General features: G+C 47.5%; 1 pseudogene; it reads right to left on the bottom strand.

Moving 5' to 3' along the window:
- Positions 1–12855: 12855 nt before the first annotated feature.
- On the bottom strand, positions 12856–15318 carry LOC125546728 (non-structural maintenance of chromosomes element 4 homolog A-like; annotated as a pseudogene).
- Positions 15319–22593: the final 7275 nt, after the last annotated feature.

Below are 22593 nucleotides of genomic sequence, written 5' to 3'. Positions count from 1 at the left end.
CCTCCCCGGAGCCGCCGCCCCGCCCGAGGTTCGCCGCGCCTCGACTTCCGTGCCATCGGTTTAAAAAAATAGATCGGTTTTCGTCGGTTTATTTTTTTTCCTAGTTTCGGTTTTTTGAAATAGATCGGTTTTTCCGATTTATTTAATTTAGCGAGCGTTCGTCGTTTTTTTTCTCGAATTAAATCCACGATTTTTCTGATCGCGATTCCTGATCCGGTTTTCGATCTAGTATAACTTTTCGCTCGTTTATCGGAATCAGGCGATTTAAGCGCCTAGAGTTTCGTCTCGAAACCCTCTATCCGTTTAACCAACTTAAACCAGTTTTTGCTACTGTAAAATTTGCCCTAGATCCAGATTACTAGAACGAAGTTGTTTTCTTTCGCCGTTTGACTTTCGTTGCTTCGTTCGATTTGATTCTTTTGCCAACCGGAGTTCTTAAGTTGAACTTTCTAGTTAGATCTCTTATTTGAGTTTTACCTGTGCATTAGAGGAGTACTTATTGTATGCTTATTTGTTTGTCTGCGATAGAATACCAGGAGTGCGCCGCCTGTTACTTCGAATCGTTAGGTTTCCCGGATCATCAGCAAGGCAAGTAACGCTTTGATCATACCTTTTCTACTACCCAGTTTTATTGCATTAGATCAATCCTCACACATTGCATGATTAGGATTTAATCAAATTGTGGGATGGGAAGTAGTTGAGGTAGTACCTATTACCTGTTTATTTTCAAACCTTTGGGAGTTACTTCTACGTTTGCTTATTATGCCATGCTATGCTAGTAGACGTGGATTGGGTGAGTGATATCCATGACAGATGTGAGTTTTGGTAATTAATGGTTTATTTAAGGTGGCAACTTAAACACACATCTGGGTGGATTGAGGCACCTAGGTATTCCAGGACTTGCCTGTTTTCTTTTGGACCGTCACCCAGGCTCAAAGGGATCATGAGACTATTCATACTAGAAACTTCCGTGTGCAGCCACAAGCTATTATGGGCTCTAGCATAGTTGACTAAGTCGTGCGAACTCTTACAGTGGTAGACTAGCAGATGTAGGGGATGTAGGTGGTACGGTCTACCCGATCGTAAGGTGCTAGCGCTTCTGAAAGACTATGTCTCGGTCATCCATCTTCTCAAACACCATGTAGTGCGAGAAACCAAACAGAGGCGATCGAGTCTTGTGGGGAAAAGTGCGCAAACCTCTGCAGAGTGTAATAAACTAATCATGGTTAGCTGTGTCCCCGGTTATGGACATCTTGAGTATCTAGTACTTGGATTATCATGTGAATCTCAACATGTTACTCTAAATAAATTTTTTTGGGTTATGTTTAATGATGATGCTTAATTGGGATTGAGAATGCTGTCAACCATTCTCAATGTTTAACAACTACCATGATAGTTAAATAAATTTTATTTCTTTGAAGTAGGGAAAAATTGGCTTTACGCAAAACTGTAACCATAGAGCTTTCCACCAGCCAAATATGCATATAGTATAGTTGTTTCATTCCATTACTCTCTATGTGTTACCTTGCCAGCATATTTCATGTGCTGACCCGTTTCGGGCTGCAACGTTAATGTTGCAGACTTTTCAGACGACGATTAAGGAGTTTTAGGTCGTGGTTCTATACTCAGTGATGCCGTTGGAGTTGATGGACTCACTTATCTTCCAAGCCTTCCGCTGTTATCGTTATTAGATGGCCTTAAGCCATATTTATTGTAATAAGTTCTCTTCTGAGACACTCGATGTAATAAGTGTGTGATTGCTACTCTGCTATAAATCCTCTGAGTACTGGATGATTCAAGTTCAAGTTCCAGGAAGGACGTTCATGCCAGTCACTGAGCCCATAGAGTTTTCTTTTGATGCACCAACTTGGAGTCTAGGAAAGAGCATGGCAGCTCACATCGCCATGGGACACATTGGAGAAGTCTACCACAAGGATCTCAAGGATACTATCGACCAGATTTGTGGGCGCCGAGATGAACACTGGGAGATGATCAGCACCAGGAAGGATAGATCAATCGCAGCTTTTATCCAGGAGTTAAACCAGCACATTCGACGACAGGAGAACCAGATGTGCGCCGACATGGTAGATCTGAAGAAGGCTAAGACTAGAATCAAGGAACTGGAGGAAGAACTCAAGGCTACACGTGAAGATTATGAAGAAGAAATTGAAGTACCGGCGGAGAAGAATGACGACCTGATCAAGAAGATTGGAATATTTATGGGAGGCCCTACGCCAGTAGATGAAGACGAAGAACCCAAAGAGATTAGCCCGGAAGACTACATCATCATCGATGACACCGACTCGGATCCAGATAGTAGCGATGATGACTATGTTGATGAAGCTGGAGCAGATATCATGGAGTCTGCAACCAAAGAATATTTCTAGTAGACCACCTCATCAGTAGTAGTAGTCCACCATGTAAATATAATAGTCCGAGCACTTTTGCGATAGATAGATCGATTGTATGCCCTTGTTTGATTGAATGAAGTGAATTGTTTGCTTTTGCCTCATGTGCATATGGGTAGTGTTTTCTCTTTAGACCCCCTCTATTCTTACATCTCATCTTTTCTAAACCCTCAGATGCCTCCGAGACGTGACCCCGGATTTGCCTTTCCACCGGAGCTCACTCAGTTGATCCAGCAGCAGAACACATTGATGCAGTTGCTAGTCCAGAATCAAAATCAGGGGAACAACAACAACAACCCACCACCACCACCACCACCACCTGTTGACCACTTAGCCCGTTTTCTTAGGCTGAATCCGCCAGTGTTTTCCAGTAGCACCGAGCCGATAGTAGCAGATGATTGGCTCCTCAAGACAGCTAGGGAGTTTACCACAGCAGGATGCACAGATGCGGAGAAGGTGAAGTTTGCCGCACATCAGCTAGAAGGACCCGCAGCATCATGATGGGAGAATTTCACCGCCACTTTCCCAGTCGACACTGTCACATGGGACCAGTTTCAGCAGGCTTTTTGTACTGCACATGTTTCAGCAGGAGTTATGGCCATGAAGAAGCGTGAGTTTCGCAACTTGCGCCAAGGAGGTCAGACAGTTGGCAGTACGTGGAGGAATTTAGTAAGTTAGCACGTTATGCACCAGATGACGTCGCTACGGATGCAGCTAAGCAGGAGAAGTTTCTGGAAGGACTGAATGATGAGTTGAGCATGCAGTTGATGGTAGCCACCTTCAAAAACTACCAGGAGTTGGTAGATCGTGCTCTTATGATTGAAGGGAAGCAACAGCAAATTGAGAATCGCAAGAGGAAGTATGGATAAGGAAAGTACAATTCAGGAGCTCAGCAGAAGCCATGTTTTACCCCTAGACCGGGAGGACATTTTCAGCATACCCATGGAGGAGGTAGCTCGCACAATCACAATGGCACCAAGAATGGAGATGGAAATGGAGGTAGCAACGGCCAGAATCGCACCAACCCATCAACCCCAGCCAAGAAGGACCTGATCCAAGTCACTTGCTTTAAGTGTCAGAAGACCGGACATTATGCCAATGAATGTCCTGAAGGACAAAATGGCAATGGTAGTTCTGGGAAGAAGCTGAACCCTTTCAACAGGGGGCAGGTGAACCACGTTAGCGTGGAGGAGGTTGAAACTCAGCCCGATGCAGTAATAGGTAAGTTTTGGTTAAGTCATTTACTGCACTCGTTCTTTTTGATACTGGTGCATCACATTCATACATCTCAAGGCGATTTGTGGATAAGTATAACCTATCGACCCAAGCCCTTAGGTCACCCATGTTAGTAACCTCGCCTGGAGCAGAGTATGTGGCTAGTCTATGGCGTGATCGGTTACCATTAAGGATTGGTAACTATGTTTTTCCCTCAGACCTAATAGTATTGGAATATTAAGGATTGGACGTGATATTAGGCATGGATTGGTTATCAAAGTATGAAGGGAATATTGAATGTGCTAGTAAGTCAATTTTGCTTACCACCCTAGAAGGGAGAAGGATCAAGTATGTATCCTGACATGTGCCAAGGAGGACTCAAGTAAATTGCCTAACAGGAGTTGTGCAGGAGGAAGTACCAGTGGTAAGGGATTTTCCTGAAGTATTTCCAGAGGAGTTGCCAGGCATGCCACCGGATAGAGATATTGAGTTTTTGATTGAGCTATTGCCAGGCATAGGGCCAATATCAAAGAGACCATATAGGATGCCTGCAAAGGATTTGGTGGAAATTAAGAAGTAGATTAAGGAGTTACTGGATAAAGGATATATTCGCCCAAGTTCTTTGCCTTGGGGATCGCCAGTACTACTAGTGGAGAAGAAGGATGGATCGTTAAGGATGGTTGTTGATTATCGAGGATTGAATGAAGTAACGATCAAGAACAAGTACCCACTACCAATGATCAACGATCTGTTTGATCGATTGCAAGGAGCTAAGGTATTTTCCAAGATCGATCTGCGATCAGGATACCACTAGTTGAAGATTCGAGAACAGGATATTCCTAAGACAACTTTTACCACCAGGTATGGGCTGTATGAGTATACCGTTATGTCATTTGGTCTGACTAACGCACCTGCCTATTTTATGAACATGATGAACAAAGTGTTTATGGAGTTCTTGGATAAGTTCGTCGTAGTGTTCATTGATGATATCCTGGTTTATTCGAAGAATGAAGAGGAACACGAGGAGCATTTGCGTTTGGTACTTGGAAAGCTCAGAGAACATCAATTATATGCCAAGTTCAGCAAATGTGAGTTTTGGTTGAAGGAACTAGGATTCCTCGGACACGTTATATCTGGAGAAGGTATAGCAGTTGATCCCACTAAAGTTGATACCGTGACCAAGTGGGAAGCCCCAACAACAGTTGGAGAGATCCGGAGTTTTCTTGGACTCGCAGGATACTACCGGAGATTTATTGAGAATTTCTCAAAGATTGCGAAGCCTATGACTGAGTTGTTGAAGAAAGATACCAAGTTCATATGGACAGAGGAATGTGAGGCTAGTTTCCAGGAGTTGAAGAAACGTTTGGTTACCTCACCAGTGTTGATTTTGCCAGACCAGACCAAAGATTATGAGGTGTATTGCGACGCTTCACGTCGAGGACTTGGAGCAGTGCTTATGCAGGAAGGGAGAGTTGTTTCATATGCCTCAAGACAACTGAAGCCTCATGAGTTGAATTATGCCACGCACGATTTGGAGTTAGCAGCCGTAGTGCATGCTTTGAAAACATGGAGGCATTTCCTCATTGGAAATCATTGTGAGGTGTACACGGATCATAAGAGTTTGAAGTACATTTTCACCCAGAAGGAGTTGAATCTCAGACAAAGGAGATGGTTGGAGCTTATCAAGGATTATGATATGAAATTGCATTACCACCCCGGAAAGGCTAATGTAATAGCTGACGCATTAAGCCGTAAGAGCCGTGTCAATACGTTAATGATGGGAGAAATACCCAAGGAGTTAGCAGATAATCTTCGTGAACTATGTGTGGAAATAGTTCCGAAAGGCTATGTAGCAGCATTGGAGATTCAGTCAACTTTGATGGATAGAATCAGGGAAGCTCAGAAGACCGACAAAGAGATTGCCGCTATAAAGGAGAAACTTAGCAAAGGAAAAGCTAAAGGATTTCGTGAGGATGAACACGACACCCTATGGTTTGAAGACCGTGTTTATGTGCCCAATGACCTGGAGATTAGGAAGTTGATTCTGCAAGAGGCACACGATTCACCATATTCGATTCACCCAGGAAATACCAAGATGTATTTGGATTTGAAGGATATTTTCTGGTGGACCGGAATGAAGAAGGATATTGCGGAGTATGTAGCAGTTTGTGATGTATGTCAGAGAGTAAAGGTAGAGCATCAGAAGCCAGCAGGATTGTTACAACCATTGCCGATACCTGAATGGAAGTGGGATAAGTTAGGCATGGATTTTATCACGGGATTGCCCAGGACTCGTTCAGGCTATGACTCGATTTGGGTTGTAGTTGATCGATTGACGAAAGTAGCTCATTTCATCCCAGTAAAGACCACTTACACCAGTGCTAAGTTGGCAAAGATATACATGACCAGGATCATATGTCTGCATGGAGTTCCAAGGAGTATCGTATCAGATAGAGGAACCCAGTTTACCTCAAAGTTCTGGAAGCAATTGCACGAAACTTTGGGAACCAGGCTAGAATTCAGTACAGTTTTTCATCGGTAGGAGACAGTTTACGAAGTCGGAGATAGAGCTTATCTTCGAGTATCTCCACTTCGGGGAACAAAGCGTTTTGAAGTTAAAGGGAAGTTAGCGCCACGATTTGTAGGACCATATCGAGTTTTGGAGCGTATGGGAGAAGTGGCCTACAAGTTGGAATTGCCTGAAGGATTGTCAGGAGTTCATGATGTGTTCCACGTTTCCCAGTTGAAGAAATGTCACGCGGAGATGGCTGACATACCGTTGAGAGATACAGTGCCTTTGGAAACTATTCAGTTGGATAACGATTTGACCTACGAGGAGAAACCAATTAAGATCCTCGAGTTTGCCAGCCGAGTTACCCGCAGCAAGGTTATCAAGTTTTGCAAAGTTCAGTGGAGTCACCACATGAAGGATGAAGCCACCTGGGAACGAGAGGAAGATTTGCTCAAGGACCACCGTCACCTATTTTCTAGCCAACCCGAATCTCGAGGGCGAGATTCATCTTAAGGGGGGTAGGTTTGTAACATCCCAAATTTCCAATTTGGAATGTTATACATTAGATCATCTATGCATATCATATTTTATTTTTGCATTTTGGTTGATCCTAGAAATTCTACGCAACTCAAGGACCCACGGAGAGAGTTGGGGATTTCGTTATTTTCATAATTGAGTTTCCTCAAATTTTGAGAATATGATCATTTGATTTTATTTATTTTATCATCAATTATTTCTATTACAAAAATATGCGAGAGGGAATAAGATGACTTTCCCAAAATAAAGAAACATTGAGGATTTAATAATAAAATCAAATAAGATTTTATTTTGGAGTTTTTCGGTGTTTATTTGAATTTAGGAAAAATGTGCGTTTTTAAAAATTGCATTTAGGTCCCAAATAAATGTTCATCTTGTGCGTCTTGATTTTACAAGCCCGTCAAAATTTATTTCGGAATTTTTGGAGTCCGTTTAGTATTTATTTTTATTTTTCTTCCGAGCGAAATAAAAAAAACGAACCGACCTACGGGCCATGTCCGACTAGGACTCCGGCCCGCCAGGGCTTTATAAGCCGGGGCAGCCCACCAGGGGGAAACCCTAGCCCAGCCGCCGACCCCGCCCCCAGCCGCCCGACCCCGCGCCGCGCCGCCACCCGCCGCCGCCGCTGCCAACGCTGCCGCCGCCGCCCCCCGCCGCCGCGCCGCCTCGCCGGAGCCGCCGCCCCGCCTGAGGTTCGCCGCGCCTCGACTTCCGTGCCATCATTTTTTTAAAAAAAAAATAGATCGGTTTTCGTCGGTTTATTTTTTTCCCTAGTTTCGGTTTTTTTAAATAGATCGTTTTTCCGATTTATTTAATTTAGCGAGCGTTCGTCATTTTATTTTTCTCGGATTAAATCCGCGATTTTTCTGATCACGATTCCTGATCCGATTTTCGATCTAGTATAATTTTTCGCTCGTTTATCGGAATCAGGCGATTCAAGCGCCTAGAGTTTCGTCTCGAAACCCTCTATCCGTTTAACCAACTTAAACCAGTTTTTGCTACTGTAAAATTTGCCCTAGATCCAGATTACTAGAACGAAGTTGTTTTCTTTCGCCGTTTGACTTTCGTTGCTTCGTTCGATTTGATTCTTTTGCCAACCGGAGTTCTTAAGTTGAACTTTCTAGTTAGATCTCTTATTTGAGTTTTACCTGTGCATTAGAGGAGTACTTATTGTATGCTTGTTTGTTTGTCTGCGATAGAATACCAGGAGTGCGCCGCCTGTTACTTCGAATCGTTAGGTTCCCGGATCATCAGCAAGGCAAGTAACACTTTGATCATGCCTTTTCTACTACCCAGTTTTATTGCATTAGATCAATCCTCATACATTGCATGATTAGGATTTAATCAAATTGTGGGATGGGAAGTAGTTGAGGTAGTACCTATTACCTGTTTATTTTCAAACCTTTGGGAGTTACTTCTACGTTTGCTTATTATGCCATGCTATGCTAGTAGACGTGGATTGGGTGAGTGATATCCATGACAGATGTGAGTTTTGGTAATTAATGGTTTATCTAAGGTGGCAACTTAAACACACATATGGGTGGATTGAGGCACCTGGGTATTCCAGGACTTGCCTGTTTTCTTTTGGACCGCCACCCAGGCTCAAAGGGATCATGAGACTATTCATACTAGAAACTTCCGTGTGCAGCCACAAGCTATTATGGGCTCTAGCATAGTTGACTAAGTTGTGCGAACTCTTACAGTGGTGGACTAGCAGATGTAGGGGATGTAGGTGGTACGGTCTACCCGATCGTAAGGTGCTAGCGCTTCTGAAAGACTATGTCTCGGTCATCCGTCTTCTCAAACACCATGTAGTGCGAGATACCAAACGGAGGCGATCGAGTCTTGTGGGGAAAAGTGCGCAAACCTCTGCAGAGTGTAATAAACTAATCATGGTTAGCCGTGTCCCCGGTTATGGACATCCTGAGTATCTAGTACTTGGATTATCATGTGAATCTCAACATGTTACTCTAAATAAATTTTGTTGGGTTATGTTTAATGATGATGCTTAATTGGGATTGAGAATGCTGTCAACCACTCTCAATGTTTAACAACTACCATGATAGTTAAATAAATTTTATTTCTTTGAAGTAGGGAAAAATTGGCTTTACGCAGAACTGTAACCATAGAGCTTTCCACCAGCCAAATATGCATATAGTATAGCTGTTTCATTCCATTACTCTCTATGTGTTACCTTGCCAGCATATTCCATGTGCTGGCCCATTTCGGGCTGCAACGTTAATGTTGCAGACTTTTCAGACGATGATTAAGGAGTTTTAGGTCGTGGTTCTATACTCAGTGATGCCGTTGGAGTTGATGGACTCACTTATCTTCCAAGCCTTCCGCTGTTATCGTTATTAGATGGCCTTAAGCCATATTTATTGTAATAAGTTCTCTTCTGAGACACTCGATGTAATAAGTGTGTGATTGCTACTCTGCTATAAATCCTCTGAGTACTGTGTGGTGTCAGCATTACTGATTCAGGGATGGCACCGGAGCATAGAGATCAGACTGTTTGAGGTCTGGTCGCTACATAGTTTGGCGCGATTTTCTATGATTGGACCTATAATAGTTGGAGACTTGTCGATGGTTGTGGTGTCCTCATCAAATTAGCAATACACGCCATGTCAGCACGCCGCCATGAACCACTGAAGCACCGCAACCGGACCGCCACCAAGGTCACCGTCACCACCATCAGAATGTTACCGCCACCGCCGTCGATGTTGCTGTCACCGCCGCCGCCACAACCGCCGCCATCAGATGTCCGTCAGATTGCAACCGCTTCCACCACCGCCGCCGATCACTAGCGACTACCAGCACCACCTGCCACACCATCACCGTCGTCCATCATGCCACCGCCAACTGGGCATGTAGGTTAGGTTAGCTATTGGGAAAGATTTATTGGTGATCTTCTGGAGCATTCATCCCCAATAACCAAAAAGTGTTTTCCTGCAAAGTATTTTCTTTTTTTAGAGAATTGCGCAAAGTTTATCTTATAGTGTGATGCATTTTCAACGCTCGTGAGATAACTTGTACTATGTGGCAATGAAGGGTGATCATCTAGGTAGATTACTGAGATGCATCATTTGTATTGCCATTAGACCTATTTTTCAAGATAACAATATCAACACTTTTTACAAAATAGCAAATTGTCAAGAACACCTTCTCCCTTTTGATACCAGCATATCCATCACAAACCAGAACACATTCAAGCTCTCTCGTTTATTGCAATCTTTTATTAACAACGCCTATTTTTATTTTAATCTTGCTAGGTACCTTAATTAGCTCCTGAAAACCTATGTTGCTAAGTATCTTAGTTATTACACTTGCAACCTATCTTAGTTATAAAGATTCTAGGTAAATTAAACACTAAAGTGCATAGATCGTTGTGTAAGTGGCATACATATGTGAGAATATTAAACTTACCTGTAGCTCCTATGAGGTATCGTCACTCATATACTTCGACACCTACTTTCTAAAGTACAACGATTTCCCACGCTTGCATATTTTAGGGACCCCTGGTCTGCGCCACGATATTTGGGTCTCTTACGCATAGAATTTGGATCCCCAATTGCAGAGTTGTGGTGGTGATGGTGGCGCCTTTCAGATGAAGAATAATGTTTTCTCGACTCCTAGCCCATCTCGTCGCTGGTAGTCTCATCGACGATGTAGATGAGGATGAGGGATCGTTTGGTCGCTTCTCTCCTGGAGTGGTGGATCCGGACGTGCCTTCGTGTTATGGCGGTGGTTTTCGAATGTGTATTCTCAAGGAGGGGGCAATGTCGCTTTGTGTGATGGTCCTATGGCTACTTTTTTGCGGGCGATGTTCGACCAACTTCGGTCTTGTTGGGGAGCTAGTAAGGTCTCGTCTCCCTGGATCTCTTTGGCTAGATCTAGGGTGGTCATTCAACCCTCTTTCTTGCCTTCTTCACCGAGACGACATGTGTTTCAAATCAATGTCATCGACGTCTTCTGTCTCTTGGCCAACGAATTTTTTACTGTTGTGTCAACAATGTTTCCCTGGCTCCGATGGTGTTTCGAAGGTCCCCAGACAACATCGAGCTTCGCTCACGGTGCACCACTGGCGAGTGCAGTAGAAAGACTACATCAATTTTCTACAAGGACCTACGCATAATTTTTAATTTGTGTAAAGATGAACTTGTAAGGGTTGGTCATTTTAATTTATGATTTTTTTCCTTTTTGCGATTGTATAAAAAGAAATTCTAGATCAACCCTACAAAGTTCCTACGAAATTCAATCAAACAATTTTTTTTATATAAGAACATAATTCAATTAAACAGAGAGGCCCCGGTCGTGTGGGGCAAGACAACGAACCCAAACCCACCCCGACCCACAGGAGGAGGACCGTGCGAGCCCGACCGGAGTGCGTCGAGCCAGAAGTCCGAACAGCATCCCGCCTTGGTCTCGCCGCCGCTGCAGCTCGCCGGCGACATCTCCGCAAGCCCCGCTACGTTCGTGCCTACACAAGCTCCAATTCCAGCCCAACCCACACCTCACGCCACCATCCCGCATTCTGTACGGTCTCGCCACAGCTGCAGGTCGCCGGCGGCAGCGGCCCGCAAACCTCGCTCCCGTCCTGCTACGCCGCCAACCCCACCGCGATGCAAACCCCACCTGTGGCCACTTTCCCCTGATTCTCACGCTCTCGCTGCTGGCGCTGAAGCAGGGGACGACGACCTATTCCACCGTGCGCCACTCCACCCAAGCCTAAAACCCTACCCGTATTGGACGCCGTGGGCGAAATGGAAGAAGGTAGAGGACCGAGAAGAGGCCAGAAAAATAGCAGAGGAGGAGGCGGTGGTGCTGTTCAGGGAGACGGTGCTGATGGCTCAAGCCATGTCAAGTTCATCAGGCCTCCTCCTGTGCCTGTCGAAGCGAAGGTAAAGTGTCGAAGATTTTTTTGCATTCTGTGAGTTGGAAGTACAGATCCTGGTACAGTCTGAAAACTTGCTTGCTGCAAAAAACTTCTGCAAATTTATTTCCACCTTAGATTTCATCTGATCGTCACTGTGGAATTCACCCGGCCACATCTGACATTATTTGTCATGCTAGATAACATCATGTCGGCTTTGCAACAAATATGAACTTATGCCACCTACTTTTCCTCTTTGGCAAACTGAAGCCCTCTAAAACAGGCCATTTTATTTATACTCAGCATCTCATACACAGAGTGAAGATAAATAGGGCTTGTGTCCTTGTGACATTCTCCTGCAAAGATACTTCTGCACCTGCAGAAAATAGAGATTTGGAAGTCAGGGTGTTAGACTGCTTGATTTTATTTGCCAACTTCTGCACCTGCATCTACTGTATGCTTAACATGAATGTATGTCTAACCATGGTTTGTCGTAACGTGCAGAACTACACGGTACTGAATCTAAATGAGCCAGCAACTGCTGCGCTAGTCAGCTATCGCTCCACTATTCGTGGGTTCCGGCTGTGGTGCTATAACACTTCTCCTGACCGTTTCTGTTTTGGTGATAAAAGACAAAGCTGCCGACTACCAGAAGGAGGACACTTCATTGTGTACATTCATTATCACTAGTAGCTGGGGCGCGCCCAGGGTGCACCTCTTGAGGCGTGGCTGTGCGCACTTTTCTTGCTGTTGGATTTATTGTCGTGTTTGTACAGCCTAAATATGATAGATGGATCATATATACAGGTGGTGGGTGCTGCTGAGGACGTTGCGTCTAGAGACGATACAGTGGCTTGGTCTTCACTGAACATTGGTGTTTGGTTGATCTGATTGTGTTGTGTGTTGCTGTCTTCTTTATATTTTGTTTCCCAGGACCCAAATCATTACTGGGAGGAATTCAGAAAGAAAAAGTTGGTGCAAACTTAGAATGCATATCTCATTTGTTTCTGACCTAGTAGAAATGTACCCATCAGAAACAGAAAGGCCAACAAAATTCTAGTCAACAGTAATTCATAAATTAGTCATCCAGCAAAATACTGTTTCCTTTAAGCCAAAAGGCAATTCAAAAGTATACAAAGAAATAATTGAGGTAGATTTAATCTCAAATGTCAATAATTATTCTTACATAAGCCAAACAGATTTTTTTGAAGGAAAATTGTGGGCTTGCTGAAACTTATCATACTACTAAGTTACCGACTAACCCGACTAATTGAGGGGTCAGTGCAAGAGAGCTAATTTAAATAACAATGCTAATGTTTATTGCCATTCTGCCATGCAAAAACATTCTCAGCCGTTTGGGCAAATGAATGTCTGTTCAGAAGAAGGTTCTCCATCCTCGCGCATTTCTTTTCCCTCAGGATATCAAATACAACAGTCGACCCACAGGCTCGCTCGTCCGCTCCCGCGAGCGGCCGGGCGAAAACCCCAGCCCGCCGCCGCAGCCCCTCTCCACCCTCGCCCCCCTCCCTCGCCGCCGCCAGGGCACGGCGCCGGGCAAAGCCCACGCGTACGTCGGCGGCGGCGGGGCCCTTCCCCTCCCCGCGAAGCGCCAGGACGGTGCGGGACGGCCGGCTTCGCGGCGGGGCATGGCCCGACGGCGGATCTCCTCGGGTCGGAGGCGATCTACGGTTGGCTGCCGGGGGAGGCTTCATCGGGCGATGGGCGGCTGTTCCGCGGCTTGCGGCGTCGAGCGGCGCATCCATGTGAGCGGATCTGGTGCGGCGCCCGGGAGATGGCGAGGTGGAGGAGGAGGGCGCCGAGGGGGGTCGCGGTAAAGGAGGAGGAGGGCGCGGGGAGGAGGGCCGGTGCGGATCTGGCCGGCGTAGGGCTGGGCAGCGGTCCGGCGGTGGCAGTGGCGCGGATCTGGCGCGCTGCCGCCACGAGGGCCCGAGTTCCGCCCCGTGCTTCTCCTGGCCTGGCGCGGAGGTGGGCGCCGCGGAGGGCGGCATCGGCACTGCACCGGGCGGCGAGTGGAGGGCGTCAAGGGAACTGATGGGCCGCACTAGATCTGGGAGGGCTGCACTTGCTGGAGCAGGGAGGCTCCAACCGTGGTAGATGCGGGATGCGGGGCCCGATCTGGCCTCTGCATACTCGCCGTGGGGAGGTGGACCATGCCTTCACGGCTTCAACAACAAGGTGCTGCGGCGGCGGCGTGAGACGACATGGACGAGCTCTGTAGGGCTTGAGCGGAGGTGTGCGATGATACGAACGAAAGTCCTGCACAACAAGAGCCGGTGCCGATGGCGCCTGAGGGTGTCATTTTCCTCCTTGGAGGCGCCACCGAGGTGTGTCGGCATCTTCCCCGGGCTTGGTTGGTAGTGTCTCCGGGCGAAAGCCTAGGTCTGGTTGGATCGGCGTGATGACGGCGTCTCCGACGTCGTTTCTCTGTTGGGAGCATCATGTTTTTGAGACACTACTTGGAGGTTCTATATGGCGCTCCTCCGGTGCTCGCTGCTGATTTTGGTGAAGCTCCAGACGCAATGTACGCCATCGCTGATAAGTCCAAGACGAAGCTTTTTCTGGGACCGACCGAGTTCCGCCATCTGCCTGCACTCTGCTTCAAGGGTGGATGGTGCGTTGACAAAGAAAGTCTTAGTTGGAGCTGCTGTTGTCTCCGGAGGATACCGGTGTTGGTCAAGTGACGCGGTGGTCACGCTTAGCCTAGGACATGCCCTTTTTGCTTTGTAGTGGTGTTGACTGTGGTGGGTAGCTCAGCAGCTAATAGGGCTGTTGTTTTTCTTTTTCTTTGATCTTCGGATCTTCATATTGTTGTTCTTCCGTTGCTTCTTGCTAAATCGAATCAAGCCAGCATTTTGCTGGATCTTTCAAAAAAAAATACAACAGTCACATTTCGGCTAGTGTCTGGCTTTGCTCCCTCCGAAGAATCAGCAAGCTGCACATTAAGGAGATTATATGAATCCACTGTTGGAAGTGATCATACATTTTTTAGAAAATAACAATGTATGGTAGGGAAAGAAGTCTAGCTAGCAACCCAGAAACTTAATAGCGACTACATAGTATAGCAAGCATATGAATGATACTGCCTAAGATGTGTCTTTCGAAAAAACAAAAGGTGCTCGATAACTTTAAGCATATAATTAACTAAGATTTAAGCAATAGTAACCAAAGATTGTACACATTACGTTGCCCGTCAACAACAGAAGGCAAACAGATGGGAAAACAAATCATGGGAGAAATGTACAAATGGATGATATCAATCTCTAGTGCTTTATTAATTATCATAGATGAAAGCATGTGAATACCTCTTCAGGACAAGTTTTTTTAGTTGTCCTACTTCTTTTTCAATTAAAAACTGAAAGCTTACGCTGTTTTACTTCCATATCCATGGGTCCAAGCCTGCAAGGTTTAAGAGGGTGCATGGTTTAAGTCATATACCAAGTAGGCACTGCAAAAAAATGTTAAGAATTAATAAGGAGAAAGGAGCTTAATTACATGGTGCGGCATCCAGGTGCAGCCCTGAAGGCATGTGAATCAGAAAGCCCAATATCAACCTAGCGCAATGAGCCAGGATCGGAATCAAGGGTTGCTTGCTGCCCAAATTTCTTCAGCAATGCTGTTACGAAATCAGAAGGTGTGATTCCTTCACCTGATTGGGACCTCACAGATTTTACCAAGGTGGTTGTAATGTTCAGTAGAGCCTCTGCATCCGCTATTTGCTCCCTGGGTCTCTGCACTGCAGTGTGGAAGAACATCTCATTTTGTGTTTTATATATAGCATCAATGTTTCAAAGCTATAACTAGTAAAATATAGAAGATGATAGACATTTTATTATATGGTAAGGGCGTGTTCCAGTAGGAGAGGGGGATTTGGAATTTAGTTGAATAGAAATCCTTCAGATTCTGTGTAATCTTTAAAAAATCCAAAAACCCTCATCAACACACCTTCAGCAAATATTTTGACATGGCACAGTGAGCTCAAGGCATGCCAATACTCGCCCACGTTTGTCTGGAAATGCAATCTTGCAGACAAATGTCCATTCAACGAGTGCCAAGATGGAAACGTGTTCTACATGAACATGCAAGAACAATCTGCAGTCTATTTATGATGCATACTACAGAGAGATCTAAAATAAAACATGATAGAATTACAAACATGACGTGAAAGTAAACATATGATCATGCTGCACACTCTACAAGATGCGCCAATACTACATAAACAGAGGTTCATATCATTTGCTTGATGGTTTACTTCTAGTGATGTCCCCTGGACACCTGTAACTGAATATGCAGGAAAAAGGTAAAGCTCTCCTTTAATGTCAGGTAGAAGCTCACTTACAGGAGGAAATTAACTTCTTCAATTCTTTTGCCTGTTCAATGCAGTTCCCAGCTGCTTTTGCTTTCTGAATGTAGTTCAGAATTATTTTCGTACCTGTCATTGAATTTGGCAATACAAAAAATAAATTGGATTTGCAGTTTAATATACCAAAAGATATAGTAGTTTTTACAGAAGAATATACGCCAATCTATGTAACATATTTTTTTGAAGAAGAGGCATACTTTCTTTACTAAAGATGGTCATAGCAGCCTCCTTTTTCAAGTTTAGGGCATCTCCAGCCGCGCCCCTAGGAAGGCCTCCCCAGGCGATTTTTTCGTGCCGGCGCCAAAAAAACGGCCCAGTCGCGCCCCCAGGAGCCCGATTTTCGCCGGCCTGGGCCGAAAACAGCGCCGACGGATCCAGGCCGAACCCGGCGCGCTGGGGGGCGCCCGGGGGCGCCGGGGCGAGCTGTTTTGGCGCGAAAAAGCCGCGGGCCAGCCGCGTCAGCGACACGGCGCCTCGTCTTCCCCCAACGGCCTCGGTTCCCGCGGGGAGTCAATGCCAAGGCTGCCGCCGGTCAGCCTTGCCATTGATTCCTCACGGGCGGCGCGTCACAGGACGGCGCGTCGACGCCTCCCCTCCTTCGCACGCGCACACACGGGTGCGTCGCGGCTATATAGCCGGTGGCCTGCACTCGCCTGTGCCCACACCAGCCCCGCCCCTCGCCGCCGCCCAGCCCCTCCCTCTCCCGAGCGCCGCCGCCCAGCCCCTCCCTCTATCTCTCTACCTCTCCCGAGTCCGTCGCCATGGCGGAACGCTTCCCCGGAGACGAGGCGGCGGCCAACGGGTTCGGCCGCCGTTCGCTCCGCGAACAGGAGTCCTTGCTCCTGTTCCAGGCGAACATCCCAGCGCTGCCAGACATGCGCGCCGGGCCGACGTGGTGGAGACTCAGCACCGGGGGAGTGTCCATTCCCCCGTTGCCCGACGCCGTGGCGAAGCCGAAGTACTTCGCCAAGAAAGTCGAGGTCGTGCGCGCCTCCCTCACCGACGCCCAACTCTCCCTCCCCCAGTACGCCGCCGACAACCACGCGGCTTGGGCGGCGTATTTCGAGCGCCGCCAGCAGCAGCGTTTGGCGTCCACCAACGGCGCGCCGGTGGTCGGCGGCCGGCAGAACAGCGAGGGGCGCCACCTGTGGTGGGGCGTCCTCGGCCGCACACTCGAGGGCGTGCTGACGTACCTCGAGGGCGGCAACGACCCGCCGTTGGCGTACCCGGCGAGGGCGGCCGCCCCGTCGCAACACCGACGCGCCGGGCCATGGGCGCCAAGGAGGTTCGGGTCCTCCTCCTCTTCTTCCTCCTCCCGATATTCATCGCACTCCTCCGGCACTCCGGCCCTGCTCGGCGTCAAGGCCGAGCCCGCGGCGGAGACGCCGCTAGGCCGGCGCACTCGCAGCGCCGGCATCGTCATCAACGAGGGCGGCCGGCGCGCCTACTCGTCGGCTCCTCCTCCGCGCTTCGTCAAGCCAAAGACGGAGCCGGGGCTCGCGCCGGTGAAGACGGAGTCGGGGCTCGCGCCGGTGAAGGAGCCGGCCGCGCCGGTGACGACAGAGCTCGACGACGACGACGCGACCCTGGAATGGGCGCGCAGGGACTCCATAGCGATGGAGAAGGAGCGCCTGGAGAAGGCGAAGGAGCGCCAGTGCGCCGCCCTACTTCGCTTCGCGGAGCGTCGACACGGCCGCGACGAAGGCGGAGTCGTCGTCATCTACGACAGCGACGACGACGACGACGATGCGCCGCCACCAGTCCGCCATGGCGACGCCGGGCAGGGGTCCAGCAGGGGCGCCCGCGTCAAGGAGGAGAAGGCCGACGACGACGATGGCGGCGACGGCGGCGACTTCAGCCAATTTTTTCCTTTAGATTAGTTTATGTATATGTGCTATGTAATGAAAATCCGTGAACTTCGCCGAAATGTGCCGAAATTTATCGTGTTTGGCCGAAATTTATCGTGTTTAAGCCGAACTTCGCCGAACTTATTTTATTTTAAAACGTGCCTGGGGCGGCCCTGGGGCCGGCAGCTGGGGACCAACTCGCCCCCATGCCCAATTTTTGCGCCGGCTCACCCCCAGGCGGCGATTTTAGGCGCCCCCTGGGGGGCCAACGGCTGGAGATGCCCTTAGACCCTGTGATGCTTTCCTAACTGCCTCTCGTTTATCAACGTTGTGCCATCAACTGACAAAATTGCTTCCTTGACAACCCGCGACATCCTAAAATGGTAAGAAGAATACTGACACACAACAGGCAACAACTTTGCTGAACTAAGCATATCTGGAATTGAACCTAACATTATGTAGTGTGTTAATGAAAGGCACAATAAAAGTATAAAATGCATCACCTTTTCAAACAATTGGCCGCAGATGTCAGTATGAACATCATCAACAATTCTTAAGGAATGCAGAGACGCACTTGGAATGCCATAAAAGCTTCTGTTGCATCCTTACTCTGCTCTCCTTCAGCTACAAACCATTGAAGGTTATGTTCCTAGCGAAAACCAATTCCTACTCGTACAACACAAGACCAACAATGTAAAACAAGATGAAGTAAACAAAGTCAGTTGCAACAATATCAGCGCTGAGCTAATGTCTGATGATGTAGGTGTATAATGAATGATTGTGTACTAATGCATATAGGATATACATATGACAAGGAGGGGCGGACTGCGCATCTAAGAGAAATAAAATAGTGAAGAAAATCCGGGAAAGGGGGCTGACCAGGAAGCAAATTGGGCACTCCAGGAGCTGGTACACATGTGGATGGGGTTGGAGATGAAGTTGACGACAAGAACGACCTCGACGAGGACGCCCGCTGCCACTTGGGACAACAACTCGATCTTGAGGTCGACACCAACCAGAAAGCCGTCGACAGCATTCTTGTCCTTGGACGGCGGCGACGAGGCGAGGCGCAACTTCTTGGGCAGCCCGACGCCCTTGACCTGCAAGAACCCATCTCCGGCGGACACCCTCTGCCGAGAGGGAGACGAGAAGGCGTGGAGCTCGGCGACGTCCGCTCCATCGATCTGTCAAGGAGGGTGGACATCGATGGCGATGTGGGGGTCACGGATCTGGCTAGAGAAGCGCCTCCCCTTCCTCCTCCTCTGACATCGGTGGCGGCGGCGTCCTCCCATTTATCCTCGTCACCAGCATCCGCGCGCACGCGTTGGCGGCAGGGGCGCGGACCCGACGGCGACAGAAAGAAAGAGCATCCTTTCTGCCTGCCTCAGTGGGGAGAAAGAGAGAAGGGGAAAAGGAGGTGACGTGCGTTGGTTGGAGCGGGGCGGCCTGGCGGGCATACCTGGCGACCTATTCCTTCTGGACGAAGGAAACGAGCAGTGGTTGGGCAGCGACGAAGTCAATCGTGCGCCGCTCTCACCTCTAGCGCAACTGTCCTTCGCGGTTCGCCACGTGGATCACCCCAGATAGCCGCTTTGATGCACATCTTATTGTTTTTGATGGAAGATGGATGGCCGCCATTATTGATGGCCCCACAGGGTATCTCGATGGTTATGTTGCGCAGAGCGAAGGAAATCAAAAGAAGATCTAGGAAAACAGAATTCCGACAAGCAGTAGTATGAGTGGGAAGGAGTTGGATGAGTTACGAAAGAAGTTGCCAATTTTTATCGAGGGTGCTCAGCAGCTTCCTTGGTCAGGGGCGCACCATTTTGCTGCTACAGTGTCACTTGGCTATAGAAGCTTAGTCAAATCTTTTAATATCATGTATAGAAATGTCAACAGCATAGCTCCTCAGCCTTCAGAAACTGATGTAATAAAATCTGGAGAAGTTTTTATTGTGCACCTGTCAGAGGCGGGAAGGTCAGATCGAGTATTCATGATTGCAAAGACTAATTTTATGTGTGGTATCCTGTTTGGTACTACACTACTGACAGAAGCAAGACGTTGGTCCAAGCGAACCATCATGGCCTTGAAGATAACCGAAGATGTTACAGCAGATAAATGGGAGGGAAAGAGAGAGGAGGCAGCAACAAGGCCTGTAGACCTTAATGATACACCCTTCGAAGCAGAGCTGTGGCCTCATCTAGAAATCTTAGAAGACCTTAGATTGTTCTATAGGGAAGGCACAGTTCGCAGAAGGTTCGAGTTAGTAAATTTGCCTGTGCAACTTGGCAAAGAGGGGCCCATTGGTGATGATCTGGACGATGAGTTGACAGGGGATGATGAGTTGACAGGGGATGATGAGCACGAGGGTTCAAAGTTCTTAATACAACCTGTCTTGCATTTTAAACGCAACAAAGGGCCGAGACCACATGGTGCCAATGGCAATAAGAAAGAGGTAGCAGAAAGTGTCAATAATGTGGAAACTGACTGTGGGCGTGCATCAAAAGAAGCTTCAAAAACCAAAAATCTTGTTAGTGATAAGCTCCCGGGAGAAGCATCTGAACAGTTACACCATTCTGTTAGGGCACTAGTTGAAGCTTTGATCATTTCAGAGGATAAAGCTGAAACAACAAAAGGGCCAGCGGCTATTATCAATCTGGGCAATAGTTGCTACGCAAGTTGCACATTACAGTATTGTCAAACTGTCCCAGAGCTGCAATTGGAGTTGGAAAGGTATCACTACCCCCTCAAATTTCCTCTTTGATTATACCTCAGATTATATAGGCTAACCATTGTCTATTATTTTTCTTTTCCAGATACCTAAAAGGTCCAAGAACTCGAATCGCCAGTCAATCAGGGCATGGTCTAATTGATGCTCTACATCAAACTATAGTACGACTTGGTAATAATGGTAGACCTATACGTCCTAACAGATTTATGAAGGTCAGCACGTCCTTGCCATTTCTTCTATTAGTTTTGTGCAAATCTGTTTTTATCTAGATCTGATGCATCAAGGTATAAATGTTTTGGTGCTTTCTCACCGTTTTTTTAGCAGATACTACGTGAAGTGTATCCAGATTTTGGAGAGATGCAAGGGCGCCATTATAGGCAACAGGTACCTTCTGTTCAACTAGTACGGTGGAGGTGGAAATATCATTAACAACATATATTAGCCATGTGTTCAATCTTTTATAACATTTTATTTACTTACTAGATGGATTCAAAGACTTCGATAGTTAGAAATATCTGCAAACCATAACCAGGCTTCTAAGATAAACTTCTCATAGCGTGAGATCTCAAACTGAGTTTGCAGGGGAGCGAACCTTTTTTCGAACTGGAAGTATGGGGAAAAATGAAAATCATAAAGAAAATACTGTGAAAATTATGGCAATAGCTATCATTAGAGAAGAAATAAATGTCAGTGTGACCGGAGAGCCTAGTGAACAGGCAGGAAGGCAACGATGCCCAGATCACCCCTTATGTTATTTATGAGAAGTTACTAACCATAAACGTTGCAGGTCTCATCAACCTGATCGGGAAGTTCCGGGGGAAACCCTAGATCTGGGTCTACCGGATCGGACGAGGTGCTATCAGTATCGTTCTCCCTCATGGGGGCATCGTTTTGGAGCGAGTGCTGGTTGGAGGGGACAAGAGGAGGAGCGGTGTTTCGTCTGCTCCATTGATGACGACGGATCTCGGCGGCGTGGCGCGGTGGAGACTCGGCGCCTGATGAGCGGAGATGGACTCGCGCAGGAGGGTGACGCTGCCTGGCGTCATGGTGGCGTCGGTGGCAGTTGGACCGGCCAAGGTTAATGCAGCAGTACAACTCTGAAGATGAATTCGTGGCAGGTGGCTGCGGCGGCCTCATACCCGGCAGGGGTTCTGGTTGAGAAACACGCCGGACTGGTGGGTGCCCATACCCGACAGGCGTCCTGGGTGGGACCTCAAGTCTTTAGATGTTTAGGTTTGGCTGCGTGGTCTGTTTGATATTAGGCCCAGACTTTCAGCGCCCCTACATCAACTGGATAGGGATAGCGACAATTGTTGCTTAGTTTGGTGGCTTTAGACTTATTGGTGTATGACTCTGTACGGTTTTGTGTCAATAATTAATAAAATGGCCGTATGCATCGTCCAGATGCAGAAGCGAGGGGTCGTCCTCTTTTTCTAAAAAAGGAAAACCACAAACTTGTTAGAGTTAGGGCATGTTCTGATTCTCTCCAGCTCTCAACTCTGCAAACTTCACACGAGAAGCTGACCCGAACGCATAAGCCGTGAGAAGCTAGATCTGAGAAGCTAAACCATCCCCTAATGTAAAAAGGAGAAGCAAGGTTGGCCCAGCTCCACCAAAATGCGAAGCGTGGAGTTCGATCAATTTACACCCAACTGCCACCGCCAAAGATACCGCTTCACTGCCTCTCCATTCGAAAAGAAAACGAGCAGCTCAAATCGTTACGCTCAGCCTCGCTCGAACGAGTACCCCTCCTAATTGGGCTAGATCCACTCGGCCCAACCTATGCCTAACAGGCCAGAGCCCTCCCAACCGGGCTGCAGCTGTGGGAGAAGCTGTGGATGGAACCGAACACTCCTGGGATCGCTATGTGAAGTTAGAAGCGAGGAGAAGAAGTTGAACATGTGGAGTTCTGTGAAGCTGGAGAGAATCAGAACAGGCTCTTAATCTTTTCATATAAAACCCTTTAACAGTGGCGGTAAGGGCAACTTCTCGCCTATGCCACGTCCAAAGATTTACTGTCGCTGGTGAAAGGAAAAAAAGATTTAATCAGCGCAGGAAATTTCGAGGCAACTTCCTCCGGTATCGAGCA

Source organism: Triticum urartu, chromosome 3A (assembly GCF_056163025.1).
Source record: "Triticum urartu cultivar PI428250 chromosome 3A, HENAU_Tu73, whole genome shotgun sequence".
In the NCBI taxonomy this organism is placed as follows: Eukaryota; Viridiplantae; Streptophyta; class Magnoliopsida; order Poales; family Poaceae; genus Triticum; species Triticum urartu.
This window is presented reverse-complemented; position numbering and strand designations above follow the sequence as displayed.